We start from the raw sequence: 25,837 nt of genomic DNA on the forward strand, positions 1-25,837 counted from the left end.
AAGCCAAAGGGAAGTGCAGAGAACTGCCCTGAAGCGTAGGCATTTCCTGCAAGATTCCCTTATTGGGATGTGCAGGTAAGCTTCCTTTAAGTCTAGGGTTGTCAGCCAGGCATCCTTGGCTAACATAGGAAGAAGCTGTTGAAGAGTTAGCATTCTGAATTTTGGAACTACCGGGAAGATGTTGAGAATGGAGAGGTCCAGGATAGGACGCCAGGAGTGGTCTTTTTTGGGTACCAGAAAAAGTTTTGGATAAACACCTTGCCCCCTTTGTTCTGCTGGGACAGGTTGAATAGCCCTGACACTGAGAAGAGAGAACCTGCTGTTGGGCCTCCACCCACTGATTTGGGGGTAGGTCTGGCCAACCATTTGGGGTTGGTAGTGTGTGGAAGTGGAATCTGTATCCTTGAGAGACTATGTTCAAAACTCATTTGTCCTGGGTAATAAGTTCCCAGATTTTTGCATGAAGGGCGCAGGTAGTTCAGCATGGCTTAGAAGGGTTAAGGTTAAGTCATTGTGCCATTTTTCCATAGGGGGTGGCTTACTACTCCCTGCTTTGGAAGTGGGAGCCCCCCATTGCTTAGGTCTGTGCATAACCTGAGACTGTAGCCTAGGTTGTCTGCTGTTCCTGGGTTTGGACTGAGAAGGCCTGGAAGGGTCTGGAAAGGACCAGTTCTTTGAAAGCAAAAGCCTACTTAATCTGGGAGGCTGTACTGGTAGGAAATCTTTAACAGCTTGCATAGATTTCGCTTTTTCCTCCATCCTTTTGATGACTACTTCTGCTTTGTTTCCAAAAAGGCAGTCTTGGTTTAAGGGAGCAGCCAGTAATTTAGCTTTAACATGATCTGGCAAGTTTTGTTCCTTAAGCCAAACATGCCTTCTGAGTACAGACCCAGTGACAGCAGCCCTGCAAGATGCTTCTAAAGCATCAAAACCACATTGTAAAGTATGTTTACCAACTTGTTCTGCAGAATGCATTAAATCTTGCAATTATTTGTGTTCAGCAGAGTCAGGAATCAACATCATTTTCTAAGTAGTCCCATAATATGCTACTGATACTTTAACATATGAAACTGGTAATTTAAAGCCCTAATGGCCAAATATGTCTAAGGCTCCAGAATCTCTATCAGAAGGGGTAGGATTTTTGGCAGCAGTAGCCTTAATGCCTTTTGGTCCTTGGGAAAAGGACTCTGGATCCGCAGAAGGATTCTTGAAGAGGGACTTGTGAGAGTCAGGTACTCTGTAGTACCGGTCAGGTTTTCTGGGAGCTGGAGGTAAAGTGTCTGGGTAAGGCTAGATTCCAAGAAAGCATAATCTACAATGTCTGGAACAGGAGGTACAGCTAAAGGCGTGTGTTGAGGCAGGAATAAGAATTCCCTAGGTCTCTTTTTTGACTCACAGTAATCCAGGCTTTCCAAGCGGAAATGCTCCCAGAGAGTATGCAAGGTTTCACCGAAAGAAAGATCTTCTGGGGGGGGGGGTCAGAGGGAATGGAATCCCCTGCATCAGAATCCTCGTAAGTAGATAAGGGCAAATCCTGGTAATCAGAAGGAGCAGAAATATCAGATTCCTGATCAGATGAATCAGAAAGAAAATCAGTTCTGGGAATCTTGGAGGGGGAAGGCTGGCTACCCCTAATTAAGGTAATAAGGTCTTCAGCCATTCTAAGCATTTGTTTTTGAGGTCTATGGGCCTGAGCCTGCAGTTTGGTCATCGGTTTTCTAGGCGTAGTGCATGTTTTTGGCCTGAATGAAAATGATGGCGTCAGTTTAATATGAATGTCTGCAGGCCTGAATACACCCTCAGAAGCCGGTGCCTGCACAGCAGCTCTGGACCCATCCAAGGTAGACACATCCGTAGGTTCCATAGTCGAAGAAGCATCTTGCGGCATACTGGACTCAGAATGGGTCTCAGTAGAGGCCTGCAAATCTGAAGCAGCGGGTATCAGGGGCTGCGTAAGCACCTCACTGAGTACTGGCGACTAGCTTAACGGAAGCGTCGGCAGTTTTGGACCTATGCAGTCTGTCTCTGTTTTTATCCTTATCTTTTTTTGGAAGATCGGTATTTGGATGGCTTACCAAAGCCATTTTGGAGTACACAGATCGAGTATGAAAGTAATTAGCTGCAAAAATAACCCAATGATGAATAGTTTGGGCATTGAACAAGGCACAAAACCAACAGCGAGGGACGTCGTGGTCTGGGCCTAAACAAGGGATGCAGTATGAATGAAAATCTCTATGAGGTATTTGCTTTCCACAGGTAAGACAACTGTTAACTTTTACTGACATCGGTTACAGCAAGAAAAAGGATCCTCAACAGGGTACTTCTTTTTTGAAGACTTCGGGTCTGAAACGCAAACATGAAAATTTCAGGAGACGGCTGACCGGCACTTGTGAACTGCTTCTGCTTCGCGCACCACGCGGCAAGAAAGACTGATGTAATGGCATCGGCTGCATGTTTTATACCCCTGACGACCTGACGTCATGGAAGAACAGACAGCATCCGATGCAGAAATCCGAAGACTCTGGTATTCAGGCCGGCTGAGGGCAACCTGCAGGCAGATAACCCAAATGTGATGACTGCAATGGTGAAACACGAAGAACATCTGACTAGCTAGTGAAGCAAAGGTGCTCGGCTGTTCACTTCACCATGCAAAAACAACAGAGAACCGCATGAGGTGCACTGACTTTTACAGCTTAGCTCTCCTTACTCTGGCCCTACGAGAGTAATTATATCCAAGGGCAACTGAAGAGAATGTAAACTTTTAAGTCATAACTCATACATGGTTAAAGCACTAGGGTGACAATTAGGCTCCATGATTTGAAAAATCCAGACTTACTTATGACACTGTCAATGTTAATCTGAGCAAATTCCTGACTTTCAGAATCTGGCCAATGAATCACATCCCAGCAGTGGTCTGGCAAAATGCCCCAAAGCTAAAAGTAACACTTTACTATACATAAGTAGTTGATGGCAGGTCACATCTATCCAAATATCCCTACTCCCCTAATTCCAGGCAGCTCTGATATTACAAAGAATCTCAACAACCAACTGTGCTGAGAAGATACAACACACAAAAGATGAGGCAAGTTCATTATAAATCAGATCTTCACACCCCAGGAGGAAATATCTGCTTGACATTTTAGCACCTGGATTAGAGCCTAAGAGCAAGTATTGGTCCACAAAGCCACAGCAATACTCCATGAGGAACAATTAATGCATGTGGCTCCAAGGCAGGATCCAACACAGAAAACAAGAAAAGCTGCTCTAAGAGAATACTGCTGGTACCCGGACAGGAAGACATGACTCTAACGAGGGACAGCTTCACAACAGCAAGGTACTGCTTAAAGCAATAACATAAAAATGAAGTAAAGGGCAGGACTAAACTCCCTGTAGACAAGGCACAAGCACAGTCCATGTGCAAAGGTAAAGCAATGACCATTTAACTCACCACCACCAAATACAAGAAGGCAGTAATCAAATGATTAAATATCACACAAAGTCAAACTATACACGATCAACTACAATGCCATTCTAAAAGCAGCAGACAAGTAACACAACTGAAGGCCTTTGTTAAATCCAAAAATAAGGCTTAATGAGAGAATCCTCATTTATACCACAGTGCACAAATCAGTAAGTATGACTACAAATGTAGTAGTAGTACAGCCTACACACACTCTAAGAAGCTGAAGTGGGGAACACCTCAGACAGCTTATAGACCGTCAATCTTGAGATTTTTGTAGGGTTGTATTTAACAACTCTCCATCTTTCATCACACTTAGAGACAGACATTACTGTGGACACTCATGAGAACAAGGATTGTTTCAATGGCATTGGCAGACTGAACGGAAACCAATATATAGGAATTTGACAGTGTGTTCCCCAGTGCAGCAGACATTTAAATATTCTTCTCTATAAAAATACAGCACTACACTGACAAGATAAACATTAAGTCTAGAACTCTCTGCCAAGCCCAGTTTCAAACCTCGTCTCCATGTGAAGGAAGCTCACTCCCCACGTTCCAGCACTGCTCCTCTCCAAAAAAATTAGTTGCTAATTATGCCCAATATTTATTTCTGCTTGTACATAGGTTCATAGGCGATTAGTAGGCTAATAGCTCAGCAGCCTTTGCAACCCTAGCCAGTTTTACCCGATTTTCTATCCCTAGGGGAAAGGTAAGAATGGTCAGCAAGCATGTTTGGACTATTCCTACAGACTGCCTCTGTCTTTAAAGGACATGGGCACCACCCCATTAGTGAATTTGCAATTTTCCATCCATCAGTCCAGATTGAGCTTGAAGATGGTCTGGGAAGGGCTCTGCTTCACATGAATAGGAAAGCTTATTCCAGAGGAGGGACAGTCTCTAGGGCACATATGTCTCTAGGGCACATATCTGTCTCTCCAGCATGATGTATTCATACCACAGATCAGGTTTAGATCTTTGAAGCGCATAACCCTTGTGTAGTTAGTTTTGCGAATATGCAACATTTCCACAAGGGCTGGGTCAGACACTGCCTTGTAGGTCTGACAGATAACCCCTCAGTAATCTGTAGGAAACTGAATACAGAGATACGTGTTTTAATCAGTCTACATGTAACATATGTTAGTTATACCCTGTTGAATACAGAGATACGCATTTTAATCAGTCCACATGTAACATATGTTAGTTATACACTTTTTTTTTTTTTTTTGTGAGAAACATCTGAGGATCCTCCAACTGTTGCAGGTGCCTAGCAAGGTACATGCCAAAGGGTGCACTGTATTCGATTACTGGTCAGATGAGGGCTGGGTAGAGTGGTACTATGACATCCTTACATCTAGATGCTATGCCCTTACTTATAAGCTGAGCCACATAGGATTTTCTCACCACAGTGGACACATGGTGGTCAAAGTTCGGATTACTATCGGAGTACCCAGATCTTTCACCACTGGGTCCAGTCCTAGAGGGGTGCTATCAATGTTGTAAATAGCAGGGGTAAAAGAGCTCCCAAAGGGTTTTATTATGCACTTCTCATTTAGTTTGAGGCCATGGCTCTGACACCAATCATTAGTCTGCTTCAGACCTTTCTGCAGGACATTAACATTGTTTGGGGAATCAATGATTTTGTGCAATTTGCAGTCATTAGCAAACTTGGTCATCCAAAGGACATCTACATTAACCTTGACATCTGAGAAGTATATTCCAAACAGGAGGGGGCCGCAAACCTCGTCATCCAAAGGACATCCACATTAACCCTGACATCTGAGAAGTATAGTCCAAACAGGAGGGGGCCGCAAACCTGGTCATCCAAAGGACATCTACATTAACCTTGACATCTGAGAAGTATATTCCAAACAGGAGGGGGACCAGGACTGAGCCATGAGTACTCCACTACTGACTAGCCTCTTGTTGGATGTGGATTCCCCCACTCCAACAATGTGCCCCATCCATGAGCCATTTGGCTATCTATTTGGTGACACAGAAGTTTATGCCTAATTCTGTGAGGTTATTTATAATACCCGAGTGGGGTACTGAATCAAACACTTTGCGGTTATCCTTTGCTTTGGAGTCTATTGTAGTCTCGTATTTAGCTTTTGAAGACTTGAATAGTTCCATAACGTGCCTGTTGAGACTAATGCGGGATTTTCTTTCTTTGTTGTGCACCCGCCCACTTACTTCTAGACGGGAGTTTCTTCCTGCTGTTGCATAGTCTATTTATGCCAAGGGTCTTACCCAGGGTGACTTGTTTTTCCGGCTAGACCTGGGTTTTGTTTGCTCAGATACTGTCTTTCCTATGCAGCTGTAAAGGTCATTATTGTATATTTCGATATAGGCCTCAGTGTTTTTGGGATTAGAGGGAGCTTTAACATTACCTGTGCTATCACTTAAGGAGGAAGTAGTTTGCCTTACAAAAATTCTTTATAGTTTCAGGGTTTGATGGGGGTACTTAATGTAGCTGGAATCAATGTGAAACAGAAAAAATAAAGTAACACTAAGAACACTAAAAAGCTACAATAAGTTGTGACTGGTTTACATGGGAGCTGTGTGTTCTGCACTTAAGTTTTAAAATGGCTTCCACAAGCAGTACATTCATAATTCTGATGATTTCTTAGTGTTACAGATGAAAGCACTAAACTGTGGGTGTTTTTAACCTATCTTTGGTATACATTCTATGATAAGTTTTGAGTTTGGTGGCCGATTTGCTGGTTGTTTTGCTACTGCTATGGGAAGGATATTTGAATGTCTAGTGGATGTGCAGACCAGCTGTTCCAGAGCAAATGCACCGACAAAGTCCAAGAATCTCTGAGCCTGCACGTTACATGTACACATTTCCCATTTTATGGAGTAGTCAAAAATCACCCAGGAGTAGTGTAATGGAGTGAAAGAACATGATTCTAGTAACTTTCAGGTATGCAGAGTGGACTTCAGGGTGCACGGTTGGGGACCTGTAGCTAGCAATGATATGGTGGGGGACTTTGCCTATGGTCACCTGGACATGGAGTACTTCAAGCGAGTTATCCTGCTTGACCAATCTAGAGGTGTGATTGCTTTTTATGTAAATGGAAACACCTCCTCCTTTTCTTTTTTTCTGAGGGTGGTCTAAATGTGTGATAGACACTGTAGCCTTACATTGCTGGGGCCCTTTCTGCAGCCTTGAACCACATCTCTGTAACTGCACAGATATCAACATTCTCCAGGGCAAGGACAGCTTCCAGGGAGTACAGTTTTCTGTGTTAAAACTCCTAGCATTGAGCAGAAGTACCTTCAGCTTGGCATTAGAAGAATTTGTTATGCTGCTAGGTCTGTTTGCTGCTGCCTAAAAAAAGGCACTATGGGGGGGGTGGCTAATGAACTGGCTAGTACTTGAAAGCCTAGCACCAAAGGCTGACAAATACTGGATCCCACTGGAATGACACCAGTAGCTTAACCAATTACTGAAGTTGATCATTTTCTGTTTGTATTGTGGTATCATTATTGGTGAGGGTAGAATGCTGCTCAATGCAAGGCTCATACCAACCTGCAATATGTATTCTGACAGGTCCCTTGTGTCTCTCTTCATATAGTCTAGGGAGGTATGTCTCAGGTCATTCACACCCACAAATGGACTATGACATACTGGTGACATGAGTGCCTGCCTGATTTGCTGAATATTTCCTTTCTAAAGGGATGCAATACAAAACACAAACAGACTAGCAAATTGATATACTTTTTACACATAACCATCATCCCAGCGTAAGTTAAAGTATTACAATGGGTCAAATGAAGAGCTTTTAAAATGCCAGTCCCAAGATGCCCTGCATGGCATCCAACTGTTCAAAGCCACCAGGATTCAGCAATAAACTACAATTTGACATTCTATGAAACCACAAACAGGACAGAAAAAGTACAGTTGTGTACACTTACCATAGATGTTAGAGTGTATTCACTGTTGCAGTCATTACATTTGGGTAATCTGCTGGCAGGTTGCACTCAGTCAGCCTGAATAACAAAGTCTTGGGTCCGGCATTGGTGGCTGTCTCCTCTTCCATGACGTCAGGTCGTCAGGGGTATAAAACATGCAGCCAACGCCATTTTATTCAATTTTCCTTGCCCCAGATGTCAGGTGCCCCCCCCCCAAATGGGGTGCAAAAAAAAAAAAAAAAAAAAAAAAAAATATATATATATATATATATATATATATATATATATATATATATATAAACATTTAAACAGAAATATATGTAAATGCACTTTTAGCAACATAAACTTTACCTTCATCTAAAAGCAAATACACCACAAAGGCTTTAGTATATAATGAAGGAAAGAAAAGGTATCGAAAAAGGGGGATGGCGGGTGGTAACCCGGACTGCAACATCTACATTTATGGTAAGTGTACACAACTGCACTATGTTCTTTGTGTTTCACTGTTGCAGTCATTACATTTGGGTAGAATCCCAAAGCTATGGATGGGAGGATGGAACTAAATAGCATTAGGAGCGGCTATAAGGCCCTGCAGAACTGCAGTGGCAAAGCCTGCCCTGGATTTGGAGAAGAGAGGCAAATGTTAATGTTTTGTGAGGGTATGAACAGAGCTCCAAGTAGCAGCCTCTCGAATGTCTTTGGTTGGAACCCCTCTGAGAAAAGCTGCTGAGGTAGAGGCAGCCCTGGTGGAATGTGACTTGATCCCCTTGGGCACTGGTTTACCATGGTGCAAGTAGCATAAACTAATGCAGTGGCTTATCCACTAAATAGTCTGCTTTTATATAGCCTTCCCCTCTGATCCTGCAGCAAATGCCACCAGTAGTTGCTCAGACTTTCTTAGAGATTTGGTCCTGTTTAAGTAGAATCTTAGTTGTCTGTGTACATCCAATGAATGCAGAAGCTGCTCCCCCTTGTTTTGCGGATTTGGGTAAAATGTTGGCAGGTGAATTGTCTGGTTAAGAGCCATACTGGATACCACCTTAGGCATAAAAGAAGGATTGGACCTGAGGGACACCCTGTCTGGGTAAAATGTAATAAAAGGCTCCACAGCCATGAGAGCATGTAGTTCTGAAACCCTTCTTGATGAAGTGACTGCCAAGAGGAAAGCTGTTTTCCAAGACAGGAATTTTATATCTGCAGTAGCTGCTGGTTCAAAAGAAGGCAGGGTGAGTTTTTCCAGCACAAAGTTGAGGTCCCATGCAGGAGTTGGTGATCCTCTTGGAGGCCTTAAATTTTTGGCCCCTCTAAGATACGGTTTAAGCAGAAGATGAGAAAAGAGGGGAGGCTCTGTGTTGTAATGAGCCAAGATGGCAGAGGCATGGATTTTTATTGAAGAAAAAGATAGGCCCTTGTCAAGCATCTCAGTCAAATATTGTAAAATCTGAGGGATATTGGGCTTTGCTGTGTCAGTTACTTATGTTTGGTTCCAAGCATAAAATCTCTTCCATTTATCAGCATAAGATTTTCTAGTACTAGGCCTTCTTGCTTCCAAAATGGCATCCATCACAGATTTACTGAGAGGTGTTGTTTGAATAATTGAATGATCAGCCATGCTGCAAGGTTCAGAGTTTGGAGCTGGGTGTGCAGAATTTGATTGTTCTGCTGAGACAGTAGATGAGGTACTTGAGGCAAGTACCAAGGAGGAAGTTGAGACATATTCCTTAGAATTGGGTACCAGTGCTGGCGAGGCCAGTCCGGAGCAACTAGGATCATTTTTGTTTTTTCCTGTCTGACTTTTAGTAAGACCTTGGAGAGAAGAGGCAGAGGGGGAAAGGCATAGACTGACAGGTTTTTCCAACTGAGGGATAGGGCATCCACTTTCCATGCTTTTCTGTGATAAGTTCTTGTGCAGAATTTGTCCAGTTGACAATTTTGGGGAGAGGCAAACAGATCTATGTCTGGGCTCCCCCATTTCTGTGTTAACATGCTGAAGATTTGTGGATCCAGTTTCCACTCATGCGGTTCCATAAGATTTCTGCTTAGGTCGTCTGCCAGAGTATTTTGTTTTCCTGGCAGGAATTGAGCTTGAAGATGTATTTGGTAAGTCAGTGCTGTGTTCCACAATGCCATGGCTAGTCTGCAAAGGGAGTAGGAATGTGAACCCCCCTGCTTGTTTATGTACCACATAACCGTGGTGTTGTCCGTCTTTATCAGTAGTTGTCCCGGATGAAGTAAGCCCTTGAAGGGTGTCAGAGCATTCTGAACAGGTAGCATCTCTTTCTGGTTGATATGCAGATGCATTTGTTTTGGGCTCCATTTGCCCTGAATGCATCTCTCCGCCAGGTGGGCCCGCCAAGCATAGTTTGACGCGTCTGTAGTTAGGGTTTGGGTGGCAGGGGGTAGAGTGAATGACAGTCCCTTGTTTTGGTGACATGTCTCTGCCCACCAAAGAAACTCCTGTTGTAGGCAGGGAATGAGAGGAATCATTGTTTCCAGACTGTGACAATGTTGACTCCATAAACTTTTTAGGTACCATTGTAGTTTCCCCATATGCAGTCTCGCATATGGAATTAGTAGAATGCAGGATGCCATGAACCCCAAAGCCTGCAGAATTTGTCTTGCAGATAACTGGGTTTTTGTTGTCATTTGTTTGAAGTATGTTATCAGTTGCCTTTGTTTGTCTATCGTAAGGTAAGCCATCTGGCCAGTTGTATTCAAGCTTGCACCTAGGAATGTAATTATTTGAGAGGGTACCAGTTGTGATTTTTTTTCACTTACTGTGTACCCCAGGCATGTTAGAAGCCTTTTTACTAACGCCAGATGTTGAAAAAGAGTGTCCTTGTCCTCTGCCTGAATGAGAGAGTCGTCCGGATAAGGATAAATTTGTATGCTTCTTTGTCTGCAGAATGCAATTACTGGTGCCAGGCACTTTGTAAAGACCCTGGACGCAGTAGATAAGCCAAAGGGCAGTGCAGAGAATTGGTAATGCAAAAACCTGCCTTGAAGTGGAGGTATCTTCTGCATGATTCCCTTATTGGGATATGCAGGTATGCCTCAAGTCTAGAGTCACTAACTTTTAGTTATGTACTCACCATAACTTCAGATGTTTGGGATCCATCTCGCCTACATTCTGACTGATGGGTTCGGAGCCGATCCCTCAGCTCCGACTCGGCACGCTTATGCCAAAGAGCGAAGTCTCTTATTGGCTGAGCTTACTATATCCCAGGATGCACCACTACCAGTCCCCCAGATCTAGTTTGTCCGCATACATACACAGACACACACGCTGCTTATATAACATCGTCAGATTAAACAAGATAAAAAACAGTAGAACTCAAAACCGTTCAATCTCTTCTGATCTCCAAGGCAGGGGGAAGGAGGGTGGGTATTAGGAATGTAGGCGAGATGGATCCCAAACATCTGAAGTTATGGTGAGTACATAACTAAAAGATGTTATGTGATCCTATCTCGCCTACATTCTGACTGATGGGACAGCGTCCCTAGCACCTGAATCCTGGGTGGCTCACTGGAAAACACTCCTGAGTACCGTGGAACCAAATGATGCTCGCCTTTAGATGCCACATCCAATTTATAGTGGGAAATGAAAGTGCGGGTTGGACCAAGTAGCCGCAGCACAAATCTCAGAGATAGCGAGCTTGGAATGAAAAGCAATAGAAGTAGCCATAGCTCTGGTAGAGTGAGCTTTGATAGATGTTGTAAGTTGCTTATTTGAAGAGGAATAAGCCTGAGTTATGCAATCTCTAATCCATTTGGAGATAGTAGCTTTGTGATGGTTTTACCCAATTTATTATCTGAAAAGGACACAAACAACTGGTCTGTTTTTCAATTTGTTGAGTCCTGTCTAGATAGAAGCGCAATTGCCTGTGAACATCCAATTTATGGAAGGTGTATTCTGCTTCATTTGAGAATTTTGGAAAGAAAACTGGTAGCTCTAGAGATTGTTGGAGACAGAGATTAGAACAAACCTTTGGAACAAAAGATGGATTAGGCCTAAGTGATACTCTATCCTTGTGAAAAACCAAGTACGGTGGTTTGATAGATAGGGCTTGAAGCTCTGAAACTCTTCTTGCAGAGGTAATTGCAACTAAGAAGGCAGTTTTCCAAGACAGATATTTTAACTCACATGTAGCAGCCGGTTCGAAGGGGAAGATGTTAAGGCAAGTACCAAATCAAGATCCCACGGGGCAGGATGAAAACTGGGGGTCTTAACAGCACAGCACCTTTAATGAAAGTTTTGCATAATCTGCTGCTCATCAACGGTGGATCCATGGATTCGTGAAATTTGGAGATAGCTGCTAGTTGGACTTTAATAGTAGAGACTGAAGATCCTTGAGTAAACAAAGATGTTAAAAATTTCAAGACCTCTGGTATCGGGCCAGGAATAGGGTGTACGCCCCTGAGTTGCGCCCAGATAGCAAACCTCTTCCACTTACTGAGGTACGATTTCTTAGTGGTGGGTTTGTGGGCCAGTGATAAAATGTGAATAACTTCCGGGTCTAAGTTGTGATTTCTGACTAAAGTCGGAAGTGGAGGAGCCAAGCTGTTAATTTCAAAGTGTGAAGGGACTGGTGTTGTCGTCCCGACTGATGAATCAGCAGGTCCGGAGTTAGATCCAAAAACCAAGGACCGCCCAGAGCATGTTTCTTTAGGTAGGGGAACCATACCTGACGAGGCCAGTCTTGAGCAATTAGTATCATTGTGGACCCCAATTGGGAAGCTTTCTGGATGACTTTGGGGAGGAGTGGAACCGGAGGAAAGGCATAAATTAGTCCTGTTGGCCAAGGTTGGGCTAGAGCATCCGTAGCTGCCTCCCCCTGACGCGGAGTCAAGGAAAAGAACCTTTTGCACTTTGTGTTTTGTGGTGTTGCAAACAGGTCGCAGCACTGAGTCCCCCATCTTCTGAAAACCTGAGCTGCTACTGTTTCGTTCAGGGACCACTCGTGAGGAGAGAGAATTGTCCTGCTTAATCTGTCTGCCAAAATATTGGATTTCCCTGGAATGTGGGTCGCTACCAAGAAACGGTTGGTAGCTACAGCCCATTCCCACACCCTCATGGCCTCTCTGCAAAGGGGGTAAGATCTGGTCCCTCCTTGTTTGTTTAGATACCAGACCACCGACATGTTGTCTGTGTGGATGGCGATAATGATGGAGAAACTTGTGGAGGGCCTGTAGGGACAGAAGTACAGCCCTCATTTCCAATACATTGATATGGAGAAAGGTTTCGTCTGGAAGCCAAGAACCCTGAACTAACCTGCCCAGACAATGCCCCCTCCCACCCTGTCTGGGAGGCATCCGTTGTCAGGGTGGCCACCGGAGGGGGGATAACAAAAGGTCTTCCCTGATTCAGATTGGATGACTGAAGCCACCAGCTGAGGTCCCGTTTGCACGTTTCTGTAATCAGTATGAGATGATTGAGGGGGAGATTCTGAAAAGACCATTGTGTCGATAACAGCCACTGAAGAATCCTCATGTGCAATCTTGCCAGTGGAACTAGGAGAACCGTGGCAGACATCGAACCTAAAAGTTGCAGGACCATCCTGGCTGGGGCTTTGGATCTTGGAAGCAGGGCCTGGACTTGACCTTGTAAAGTTTGAATCCTTTCGGTAGGAAGGAAGACGCATCAATTTTGAGTCTATCTCTGCTCCTATGAATCTTATGCGCTGACAGGGCAGCAAGACAGACTTTGACCAATTGAATGTAATTCCCAGGGAAGCACCCAGGGAGATGGTGGCTTTTAGGTTGTCTATTAGTAGATGCCTGGTGGTGGCAGTCAGGAGCCAGTCGTCCAGATAGGGAAACACTTGGAATCCAAGACTCCTCAGGTGAGCAGTCACTACTGCCAAACACTTGGTGAACACCCTGGGGCTGTGGTGAGACCAAAGGGCAGTGCACAAAATTGGAAATGACTGTCTCCCAGGCTGAAGCGCAGATACCTCCTGGACGCCTGATGTATCGGTATGTGATAATAGGCGTCCTTGAGATCTATGGAGCACATCCAAACATCCTTCTCCAACAATGGGAGAATGGATTGTAAAGTGACCATTCGAATTTGGACTTCATGATGGACTGGTTTAGTTTGCTGAGATCCAATATTGGTCTCAGGTCCCCTGTCTTTTGGCACTAAAAGAACCTAGAGTAATTTCGGATCCGATCTGGTCTGTGGGGACCGGTTGGATGACTCCTTTTCTAGCAGCTTTGAAGCTTCTGCGGCTGCAATTTCCTTTGACTGGGTAGTGGGTCGGGATTTTTGGACGGTGGGGGTGAGTGTGTGAAGGGAATGGTGTAACCTCCGGCAAAATCGAAGCACCCATCTGTCCTGAGTGATAGACTCCCAGGCTTTTAGGTGCTTGGCAAACGGCACCCGAATGGCTCGAGCAGCACAGCCGGGCAATCCCTCATGAAGTGTGGGAGGCTGAAGAGCCACGAAAGGACTCGGTCTCCAGAATTGCGGGGCCCTCTGCCGCCTCTGGGACGGCGTCTCCCAGAAAAATTTCCCGTCCTCTGCCTCTGGAAGGGGAATCTTCCTGCTGTTGAGGAAAAACTTCCGTGATTTGGAACCACATCTTCCCTCCTCCTTTAGCCTTGGGATAAGGCCGAAAGGGAGTGGAATAACGTGCACCTACGGCAGATAAAGTTTTTCCCTCTTGCTCACAGCGGGTAAGAGTGTCTTTACCTTAGGTCCAAACAAAGAGGACCCATCAAAGGGAGCGTCGGAAGGAAGACTTGAAGGCCTCCGCGAAATGACACAACGGAGCCAGGCTTGTCTCCGTGGAGCTACGCCTGTGCCTGCCGTCTGCCGCCTTGCCGCATATGAAATGAGCCTCATGGACGAGTTAGAAATCGAGGTAAGGATAGCCAACTGAGAGCTAACCGACTGGGCTAGCTGCTCAGGTAGGTTACCTGAGAGGGAATCTGACAGCTCCTTGACCAGATCCCTCTGTAGCCTGGTAAAATGTGCCAAATAATTCAGGGACCTTAGTGTAAAGGCTGCTGAAGTCAGGGTGCGCTTCCCATACCGGTCCATGCTCCTAGACTCCTTATTAGGAGGATCGACGGACGTTGAAGCCTCAGCCACGTCCTGTTGTGTAGCAGATGCCACCACCATGGCATCTACAGCCACGCCTTTTGTCAAGAACTCCTTCTCGGGTGGGGCAGACAAAAATTTGTTAGGGCGAGAAGGCACTGGTTCCACAGTATCTGGATGTTCCCACGCCCTCCGACAAACCAAGTCCAGGAGCTCATCGAAGGGCGGAGACACCCAGGAGGCGGAGGGCTGAGCCCCAAAGGCCTTGAGAAGCACTGACTCATCAGCAGAGGGGGGTTTGGATATCCAGCCGCCTCGCTTAAGGATCTCTAAAATGTCTGCGAATGAGACATCATCAGAGGACGACTTTGGGGACCCCTCCGCATCATCAAGATCAGTGTCCGATGTAAGAGACTCGGGGGAGTCCACGTGCTTCCTCTTGCACGATCTCTTCCTTGGGGCTCCTCCAAGACAACTCCAAGAACCCTCAGGAGGAGGGAACCCCAGTGGGGTAACCTCAGGCCCAGGCTCCGCTGCCTAGGGACAGGGAACTGCCAAAGACCCAGTCTCCACGCCCAGGGAAGGTGCCGGTAAAGCCGTGAGATGGCAAGAAGACTTGGCCAAGGCACTCCTCATAGCTCTGAAAGCCGGACCCCCAGAATCCTGGGAGTGTCCGGTCCCCGGAGCCATGATAGCAGACGGAAGTCCTGCAGCCAAAGCACCGAGAGGGAGGCTCGGAACAGACAGCATTGGTCCCGAAACGTCACCCCCGGGTCCGGCCGAAGAAGTCCGCGTGCCAAACTTGGACCCGAAGGCCGGGGTTGGAGTGAGGGTCGGAGCCGACCCTAGGATCTCCACCGGCTCCAACAGCACCTGCTCCGACGGAGCCGAAGCGGTCGGAGGAGGAATGGCAATGGAATGGGCTATTGGCTCCGAAGCCAATTGGGTCGGAGCCAAAACAAATTTTTGAAAGACTGGGGACTGGAACAGTCTTTGGAGCATCCTGTCTATGTCCGAATCTGACATCCTCGATGACCTAGAGGAGACTGAACGGGTTCGAGTTGGCCTCTCCAATGGCCCCAAGGGCTAGGGGACGGCTCGAGGCGACTCGATAACTATCGGCGCCCGAAGGAATGCAAGCCAGTTTCCATCGGTGCCGAGGAGGACTTAGGCGCCGAGGAGGAAGTGTCTGAGCGACAACCTTCATCGGCTCCGAGATCAGTGGAGCCGATGAAGGGGACCCGCCTCCATGCCCCAGCCATCGGCTCCGAAGCCAGAGGAGTCGAGACTGGAGGCATCGAGGCAGACTGTTCCCTCGGCTCCGAAGTCCTTGGAGCCGAAGGAGAAGCCTGTCTATGTCTTTTGGCGGTCGGGTCCGACGGACTGGTCGGAGCCGCCCTTTCTTTAGCAGGAGAAGGAGAGGATGCTAAAGCTTCTTCAAAAGAGGGTTTTATAAGGCCTTTCAATATAAGCTTATTTTTCCTCTCTTGGAGGACCCTCGAGGAAAAAGCGTGACACACGCTGCAGGACTCCTGCAAATGTTTGGCGCCCAAACAATATACACACAGAGAGTGGTCATCCGTGATAGACATTTTAAAACTACATTTAGTGCACTTCTTAAAGCCCGAAGGCCTAGGCGCCTGAGACATTATAAATAGAATTGAGTAACTCTCTCACAGACAAAACTCTTTGAAAAAGACTGACACTACAAGGATTAACTTGCTGTTAAGAATGACAGCCGGCAATTAAATTAAGACCAACTGAAGACATACAACAGTGAATATATCTAAGGGAATCCAAGAACCCCTAAAGGTTCAAAAGGGATTGACTGACAGGGAAGGCCCTACAGAACAAGGGGGCTTGTAGCCAGAACAAACACCAATCACACACAAATTTTCCACAAAAAATTTTCAAAACACACACAACAGCACAGAGTAGCCGTTAAAACAGCTTTTTGTTAAAGAATTAGCAAATTTCTGACAGAAAAAGTTAGTGAAAAGACACTACTTAGCTCAGCCAGCTCGAGACCACGTCTTTGCTAGTTAGCGGCAAACGAGATCTGGGGGACTGGTAGTGGTGCATCCTGGGATATAGTAAGCTCAGCCAATAAGAGACTTCGCTCTTTGGCATAAGCGTGCCGAGTCGGAGCCGAGGGATCGGCTCCGAACCCATCAGTCAGAATGTAGGCGAGACAGGATCACATAACATCTAAGCGTTCCTGTCCAGCATAGGCAGTAGCTGTTGTAAAGTCAGCATTTTGAATTTTGGAATGTCCAGGAACGTGTTCAAAATCGATAAGTCCAATATTGGACCCCAGTCAGTCTTTTCTGGGTACCAGGAAAAGTCTTGAATAAAAACCTTGTCCTTTTTCCTTTTCTGGTACTGGTTGAATAGCCCCCACATCCATGAGGGACATAACTTGTTTCTGAGCCTCTGCCCACTGATTCTGTGGCAGATCTGGCCAACCGTTTGGAATTGGCAAAGTATGGAAATGAAATCTGTGCCCCTGGGATATTATGTTTAATACCCACTTGTCCTGGGTAATTAACTGCCAATTTTTGAGCATGAAGTGCTAGTCCCCCCCCCAAAAGGAGGTTGCCAAAAGATAAGTGCTTGGTGAAGGTAGAGGGAAGTCAATGAGACTGCATACTGTAGGGTTGTGCTTTGTTTCCTCCAGATTTGGAGGTGGAGGCACCCCATTGCTTTGACCTGTAAGAACCCTGTGATTGGTATCTGGAGCCTTTTGAGCACATGGATTTGCCTTGAGTGGCTCTGTTGGACACAGGAAAGGACCAATTTTTAGTAGGCGAACCTGGGTGGCTGCACTTGCAAGAAATCTTTTACAGTTTGCATAGATTTAGCTTGGTCTTCCATTTTCTTTAAAACCTCATCTGCCTTATTACCAAACAGAGAATCATGCTGCAAGGGGGCATCCACCAATTTAGCTTTAACATGATCAGGCAAATTTTGATCCTTGAGCCAGGCATGCCTGCTAATCACAGATCCAGTAACTGCGGCCCTGCAAGAGGCCTCCAAGGAATCAAAACCACATTGCAAAGTATGATTTCTAACCTGTTCTGCTGAATGCAATAATTCCTGTAATTCTTTACTTTCCACGCAATCAGAAATCAACATCATTTTCTGTTTCAGTAAGCCCATAACCTGCTGTTGATATTGAAGCATATGAAACTGGCAGTTTAAGGCCCTAATTGCGAAGGTTGCAGATGTATAAATCTTCTTTCCCCATCTATCCAGCGCCCTGGAATCTCTATCGGAGGGGGTAGGATTTTTGGCTGTAGAGGCATTTACACCTTTGGGACCCTGTGAAATAGTCTCAGGGTCAGCAGCAGGATTTTTGAACAGAAATTAGTGGGAGTCAGGAACCCTGTAATATCTGTCTGGCTTACTAGGAGCCAGAGGCAGGGAATCAGAAGCTATGCCTGATTCCGAAAATATATCATCAAAAATGTCTAATACAGGAAGTATTGCCAAAGGCCTATACTGAGGAAGAAGGAGGAAATCCCTAAGCCTCTTTTTTGATTCAGAGAAGTCCTGATTCTCCCAGGGAAAATGTTCCCTTAAAGTATGCAAATTTTCTCCAAAAGAGTAATCCTCAGGAGGAGATGCAGATGGGATGGATTCTTCTGCATCAGAATCCTCATAGGACGGAATAGAAAATTCCTGATCTGAAGAAATGGAAACCTGATCTGAAGGTTCATAATCAGTGCCTTGCCTAGGCCTCTTAGCGGGGGGGGGGGGGGGGGTTGGGAACCCCTGATCAAGGTAATTAAGTCCTCAGCCATTTTGATCATCTGCTTTTTAGGCATAGGGGCCTGAGCACGTGGCTCATGCATCATTTTTTTAGACATAGAAGATGTTTTTGATCTTGTTTTTGAGGCTGGCGTCGGTTTTATATAAAAATGTTGAGGCCTGAAAATACCCTCAGAAGCCGGTGCCTGCTCAGCGGCTCCGGACCCATCCAAGGGAGAGACATCCACGGGTTCAATACTCTGCGAATCTCGCGGCATACCAGACTCCACATGGGTCTCGGTAGAGGCCTGCGACTCAAAAGTAGCAGGTATCAGGGGCTGCGAAAGCACCTCATTGAGTACCAGCGAACTGGACGACTGGCTTAGGAGAAGTTTGTCGGTTTTGGACCTCGACGGTCTGTCTTTTTCTTTGCGTTTTTTGGGAACTCCGGTAGTCGGATTGCTAACCGATGACATTTCAGAATAATTAAATCTAGATCCAAAATATTTAGAAGCAAAAATATACCGACGCTTAATAGTGCGTTGGTTGAATCTAGCACAAAACCGACAGCAGGGCACGTTATGATCTGGGCCTAGGCAAGGAATACAGTACAAATGAAAATCCTTATGAAGTATTTGCTTCCCACAAGTAATGCAATTATTAACTTTTACTGACATCAGTAAGGAGCAAGAAAAAGTTTCCCCAACGGGGTACTTAGCTTTAGTTTGAAGACTTCGGTTCTGAAACTCTAACGTGAAAATTTCAGGAGTCAGCCGACCGGCACTTGCGAACTGCTTTTGCTTCGGGCACCACGCGGCAAGAAAGACTGAATAAAATGGTGTCGGCTCCGTGTTTTATACCCCTGATGACCTGACGTAATGGAAGAGGAGACAGCAACCGACGCAGGACCCAAGACTTTATTATTCAGGCCGACTGAGGGCAACCTGCCAGCAGATTACCTAAATGTAATGACTGCAACAGTGAAACACGAACATCTAAAGAACCATGACACCTCTCGCTTCACAAAAACTGAGACCAAAATGTATGTAGTAGTGACGTTGTTGGGACACTTAACGCAGCACTTCAGACATTCCGAGGTACACAGTCATAACCCTTCTCCATGTCAACAAAACACCTGACAGCAGAGTGACAAACTTGTACACACTTCTGAATATCCATGCAAAGATGAAAAGCTACATACTCTACCTCAGCCAGGACAAAACTAGCACTGCCCATCCGAATGAGAGGCTAAACTAGTGGACAAAGCATTTTCCAGCATCATAGCTCAGGCTTTCCCAGAAAGACTGGGTGAGTGCTGTCCTTCTTTACCTTGGATACAAACTATGAACTCTAATGCACCCCATGCAGACTCTAGGATATAACCTACTTGGATGAACTGACAAGTAAGGAGCTGGAGACCAAAAAGTAAAAGGAAAGAATACAGATGGGATGGTGGGGAAAATAAAAGAATGCATGTGAAGGCACTAAAGAGATGGGACAACATGACATGGAGAAAGGGAAGAAGACATATGGAAGGAAGGAGGATATGGTACCTTTTTAGGGAACGAACAAAAAAGGGGATAAAAAGAGAGCGGGAAAGAAAGGGCTAAGAAGACAGTATTCAAGAATCTAGAATAATTAATACAGGAATTTAGATTAGCACAAAATGAATGAGAGACATACATCAGACCTAGACAAAATGACCAGAGAAGAAAAAAAGTCCCATGGGTATAATGTGAAAACAGAACTATTTATGAAGCCTTTAGACAGAAAATAGAGGACGCCACAATGAGAGAGAAAAGAAAAAGAAGGAAGAAGGGTGGTAGATGAGGGAAAATGAACACTAAAAGGTCCTCAACTTTACACATGCAGAAATGCATGGGGTTGGAGATGAAATAGTAAATACAGATGGCACCTCACATGAAAACGACTAGAAATGATGTTACAAGTACAGGAAGGAAAACAGATTTGAGATTGCAGACATACATTACATAAGAGATAAACATGAAACGTATGTTCTGGAACGTCTGGGTGAAAAGAACTGAATGGGGCCCTGCAAATCTGAAAAAGAAGGTGAAAACCTCTGGGAATTCTGCATGTGGACATAAGGAAAGGGGGGAGGTAGCAGGAAAAAGAAAGGAGGGCAATAAAATTGCAGACAAAGATGAGAATATAAATGTTACAAGATGGAAGACAAGGGGCAAGTAACAAAAAGGGAGTCTGACAGAAGATTTCTAGACACTGTAAGGATAAATATAATGAGCAGTAAGGAAAGAACGGAAGTATAAATTTAATGAGACGTAAGGAAAGAACGGAAGGATAAATATAATGAGCAGTAAGGAAAGAACGGAAGTATAAATTTAATGAGACGTAAGGAAAGAACGGAAGGATAAATATAATGAGACGTAAGGAAAGAACGGAAGGATAAATATAATGAGCAGTAAGGAAAGAACGGAAGGATAAATATAATGAGCAGTAAGGAAAGAACGGAAGTATAAATTTAATGAGACGTAAGGAAAGAACGGAAGGATAAATATAATGAGACGTAAGGAAAGAACGGAAGGATAAATATAATGAGCAGTAAGGAAAGAACGGAAGTATAAATTTAATGAGACGTAAGGAAAGAACGGAAGGATAAATATAATGAGACGTAAGGAAAGAACGGAAGGATAAATATAATGAGCAGTAAGGAAAGAACGGAAGTATAAATTTAATGAGTCGTAAGGAAAGAACGGAAGGATAAATATGAGACGTAAGGAAAGAACGGAAGGATAAATTTAATGAGACGTAAGGAAAGAACGGAAGGATAAATATAATGAGACGTAAGGAAAGAACGGAAGGATAAATATAATGAGCAGTAAGGAAAGAACGGAAGTATAAATTTAATGAGACGTAAGGAAAGAACGGAAGGATAAATATAATGAGACGTAAGGAAAGAACGGAAGGATAAATATAATGAGCAGTAAGGAAAGAACGGAAGTATAAATTTAATGAGTCGTAAGGAAAGAACGGAAGGATAAATATGAGACGTAAGGAAAGAACGGAAGGATAAATTTAATGAGACATAAGGAAAGAACGGAAGGATAAATATAATGAGACGTAAGGAAAGAACGGAAGGATAAATATAATGAGCAGTAAGGAAAGAACGGAAGTATAAATTTAATGAGACGTAAGGAAAGAACGGAAGGATAAATATAATGAGACGTAAGGAAAGAACGGAAGGATAAATATAATGATACGTAAGGAGAGAATGGAAGGATAAATATGAGATGCAAGGAAAGAACGGAAGGATAAATATAATGAGAAGTAAGGAAAGAATGGAAGGATAAATATAATGAGAAATAAGGAAAGAACGGAAGTATAAATTTAATGAGACGCAAGGAAAGAACGGAAGGATAAATATAATGAGACGTAAGGAAAGAACGGAAGGATAAATATAATGAGACGTAAGGAAAGAACGGAAGGATAAATATAATGAGACGTAAGGAAAGAATGGAAGGATAAATATAATGAGACATAAGGAAAGAATGGAAGGATAAATATAATGAGAAATAAGGAAAGAATGGAAGGATAAATATAATGAGACGTAAGGAAAGAACGGAAGGAGGTAATACGTTAATCAAAAAATATTTTCTTTTTGTCTTTTGCAACCACAACTTGGCTTCCAGGAAAACAGGTGATCTTTATCTGATGCCTTCCAGGTGTCAAATTATATAAGAGGCAAGGTGGCACTTTATACCACTGATGGCCCAGATGACAAAGGGTGAACGAGGCAGAGGAAAGAGCAGTTAAAGATTACTGCCCCACCCCCTTGGATGAGGGCATGGGATGAATGCTAAATGCTCATAATTCTATGGCACATTCTAAACAGTCTAAAACTTTAAATAAAAAAAACTGGGTTGCACTGCAAAGATTTCCTCAATTTCTTGCCAGCTCTAGTGGTTTAGAGGGATGAAGCCCTAACTGTGGCTCAGGCAACCCAAATCGAATTAGTGGTTAGTGCACCTGATGGCGCTGCCAGGGAGAATGGGGCATGCCTAACCTCAGGGTGAGGACGAAATGTAGCTTGTTGCACAATGCCATGATCTCTTGAAGAATGGTGGAATGTAAACGCACAGCCTGGGAGGGTGATAGGTTTCACATGACACCTCCTGTTGGAAGCTTTCAAGGCAGGTGTGTGGAAGAACGCATTTGCATGGAGAAGGCACTGTGAACCTCTTTGGTGACACGGATTGCAAATCATTCTGTCCAAAGGGGTGGGGCATGTCAGCACATTACAAACATCCTCATTAACTAGCCTCATGCTAGGAGAAGGAATAAGTTATGCTAGCGAGGGCATAAATGAGAGCTCCCTCTGGACAACTTTTGCCTAACACGTGGTGAAATTCTAGGGTAAACAAGTAAATGGGCTCCATCTAAATGGGGTGGTGAAATTCCAGGGTAAACGAGTAAATGGGCTCCATCCAAATGGGGAAGGCCTGATGACTGGCAGACATGGGGGACAAAAATCCTATGGTGGAAAAAAAAGAGAACGCATGCCCTACTCCAAAAGTGTGTGATGTCAGAATATACAAGCAGTAGGAATAACCTGTAGCCCCATGGTCAAGAGGGGGCAGAATTACTCAGGAGAAAAGTGGCAATCAGGCTTTTCATTTTACATTTCTCCAGTTAGATCCCAATACCTACTGAACCATCTGCACTGACAATGGTGACAAATGCAATGCCAGCAGACCTCTGAACAATACTTAGAAGAGGGGAAGGTGTGTGCAGTGTCTAAGGGGACATCTTTAGCAGTCACACGCATGTGCAGATGCTGTCCTAGCATCACCAGATACTCCCCTGCATCTAAACACTGACACCAACTGTATGAATATCTTAAGAGACTGGCCCATACCTGAGCTTCTAATCATAATCGTTGCCAGTATTTGAATAATGTTTTTGGAAGGCACATCTTTCCTGGCAGCAGTGACCCACCTGATGGAGGGTGTCATCCAACTTAATTTTGTGGCAGCACAAGAGCTGAATGAATGAATGAGTAAGAAAGTACAGTTTTGTACCTACCATAAATGTAGATGTTCGAGTGCTAATACAGCTGCAGTCATAACAGATGGGTTTTCCTGCCGCCAGGCGAGTCCTCGGTCGGCCGAATTCCAAAGTCTAGGTCCGGCGTCGGATGTCATCGCTTCTTCCCTGACGTCAGTGCAACAGGGGTATAAAAGAACCAGCCGATGCCATTTTCTTCAGTTTTTCTTGCCCCAGATGTCAGGTGCCCCCATAAGGAAGGCAAAACATAAATTTATGTAATAATGCAATGCAATAAAATGAAAAAAACTGTAGTTGCAAGCAAATATACCATAAAAGAATACCCCAATCATGTTGTATGAGGAGGTGTTAGCCATTAGGCCTGTCCCAAGAGGGGAAGGAGGGAGGGAAACCTGGACTGCAGCTGTATTAGCACTCGAACATCTACATTTATGGTAGATACAAAACTGTACTATGTTCATCATGCATACAGCTGCAGTCATAACAGATGGGTAGAATCCCAAAGCTAAAAAAGGGGTGGTAGGCACTAAGTGGAACTAGGAGGAGCCAGGATCCTGCAAGACTGCAGTGGCAAAGCCCAATCTAGATTTGGAGTATAATGGTAGGTGATAGTGCTTGGAGAAAGTATGCACAGAACTCCAAGTGGCTGCTTCCAAAATATCCTTGGTAGGAACCCCCCTGAGGAAAGCTGCAGAGGTAGCTGTGGCCCTTGTGGAGTGAGATCTGATGCCTGTAGGTACAGTTTTACCAAGAAAAGAGTAACAAAAGCGAATGCAGTGGGCTATCCATTTTTAGATTGTCTGTTTGGAAATAGGCTTCCCTTGAGCACCTGTAGCATAGGACACAAAGAGTTGCTCTGATTTTCTGAAAGGCTTTGTTCTGTCCAAATAATAATGGAGCTGTCTGTGAATGTCCAAGCAATGTAGTAGTCTCTCCCCTTTGTTTTGTGGATTAGGGTAAAAGGTAGGTAAGTGGATAGCCTGATTCAAGGCTACCCTGGATACTACCTTTGGCATAAAAGAAGGGTTGGTTCATAAGGAAACTCTGTCCTGATGGAAAATGATGAAAGGCTGCACAGCCATGAGGACTTGTAGTTCCGAAACCCTGCGTGCTGAGGCGATAGCCAGAAGGAAGGCTGTTTTCCATGACAAATATTGCAGTTCTGTTGAAGCAGCTGGCTCAAAAGGAGGCAGGGTCAGTTTTTCTAGAATGAAATTGAGGTCCCAACCAGGTACTGGTTGCTTCCTTGGGGGTTTTATATTCTTAGCCCCTCTGAGGAACTGTCTTAAGAGAGGGTGAGAGAATAAAGGAGGATCAGTGTTGTATTCTGCAGAAATGGCTGAGGCATGGATTTTGATGGAGGAGAATGAAAGTCCACTGTTTAGCATTTCAGCTAGGTACTGTAATATTTGAGGTAAATTCAGTATTTCAGGATTCTGACCCTTTTTCTGATTCCAGGCACAAAACCGTTTCCATTTTGCGGAGTAGGTTTTTCTAGTAGAAGGCCTTCTGGCCTCCAAAATGACATCCTGCACCTCCTTGGAGAGTAGGGCCTGTTGTGAATTTAAGGAATCCTCCATGCGGCTAGATTGAGAGTTTTCAGCTGACTGTGAAGAGTTTTGAAGTTGTGCTGAGTCAGTAGAAGAGGCATTAGAGGAAGGATCCATGGTGGGGAATGTGTCAGGCTCCTCAGGAGTGGGTACCAGTGTTGTCTTGGCCAGTCTGGTGCAATGAGAATCATCTTTGGTCTGTCTGCTCTGGCTTTGAATAGAACTTTGGGCAGCAGAGGAAGAGGTGGAAAGGCATAAATTGTCATTGCTGTCCAACTGAAAGAGAGTGCGTCCACTTTCCAGGCCCGTGGATGAAAGGTCCTTGAGCAGAATTTTGTCAATTGGTAATTTCTGTGGGTGGCAAAGAGATCTATGTCTGGCCTTCCCCATGCTTGAATTATCTTTGTAAAAACTTGAGGATGCAACTTCCATTCGTGTGGATCTGTCATATTTCTGCTTAGGTTGTCTGCCAGCATGTTTTCCTTGCCTGGCAGGAACTGTGCTTGAAGTTGGATTTGTAATTCCAGAGCCATGTTCCAAAGAGACATGGCTAGCCTGCATAGGGGGTATGAATGGGTTCCTCCCTGTTTGTTTATGTACCACATCACTGTGGTGTTGTCTGTCCTTATCAATAGCTGGCCTGGATGCAGTAGGTGTTTGAAAGCCATAACAGCATTTATTACTGCTAGCATTTCCTTTTGATTGATGTGTAGGTGCTTTTCTTTTTGGGACCATTTGCCCTGAATGCACCGATCTGTCATGTGCGCCCCCCCCAGGCGAAGTCCGAGGCATCTGTTGTGATGACTTGATTTGCTTGAGACTTGCAGAATGGGAGACCTATGTTTCTTTGGCATGCTTGAGCCCACCACAGAAATTCCTTTTGAAGACATGGAATCAGTGGTATAATTGTTTCCAAACTGTGGCTGTGTTCAGACCATATGTTTTTTAGGTACCATTTAAGTTTCCTCATATGCAGCTTTGCACATGGGATTAGTAGGATGCAAGATGCCATGAATCCCAGAGCCTGCAGGATTTTCCTTGAAGTCAGCCTGGTGAAGGTTGCCAGTCTTC

The 25,837-nt window shown here is 44.7% G+C and overlaps 1 protein-coding gene across 1 annotated transcript in view; it reads right to left on the reverse strand.

Annotated features, from left to right (window-relative positions):
* The window catches only part of UVRAG (UV radiation resistance associated), a 2,169,435-nt gene that overhangs the window by 999,507 nt on the left and 1,144,091 nt on the right, over positions 1 to 25,837 (reverse strand). The window lies entirely within an intron of this gene.

Source organism: Protopterus annectens, chromosome 5.part1, assembly GCF_019279795.1.
Source record: "Protopterus annectens isolate FY-2018-M chromosome 5.part1, PAN1.0, whole genome shotgun sequence".
NCBI classification, from domain to species: Eukaryota; Metazoa; Chordata; order Ceratodontiformes; family Protopteridae; genus Protopterus; species Protopterus annectens.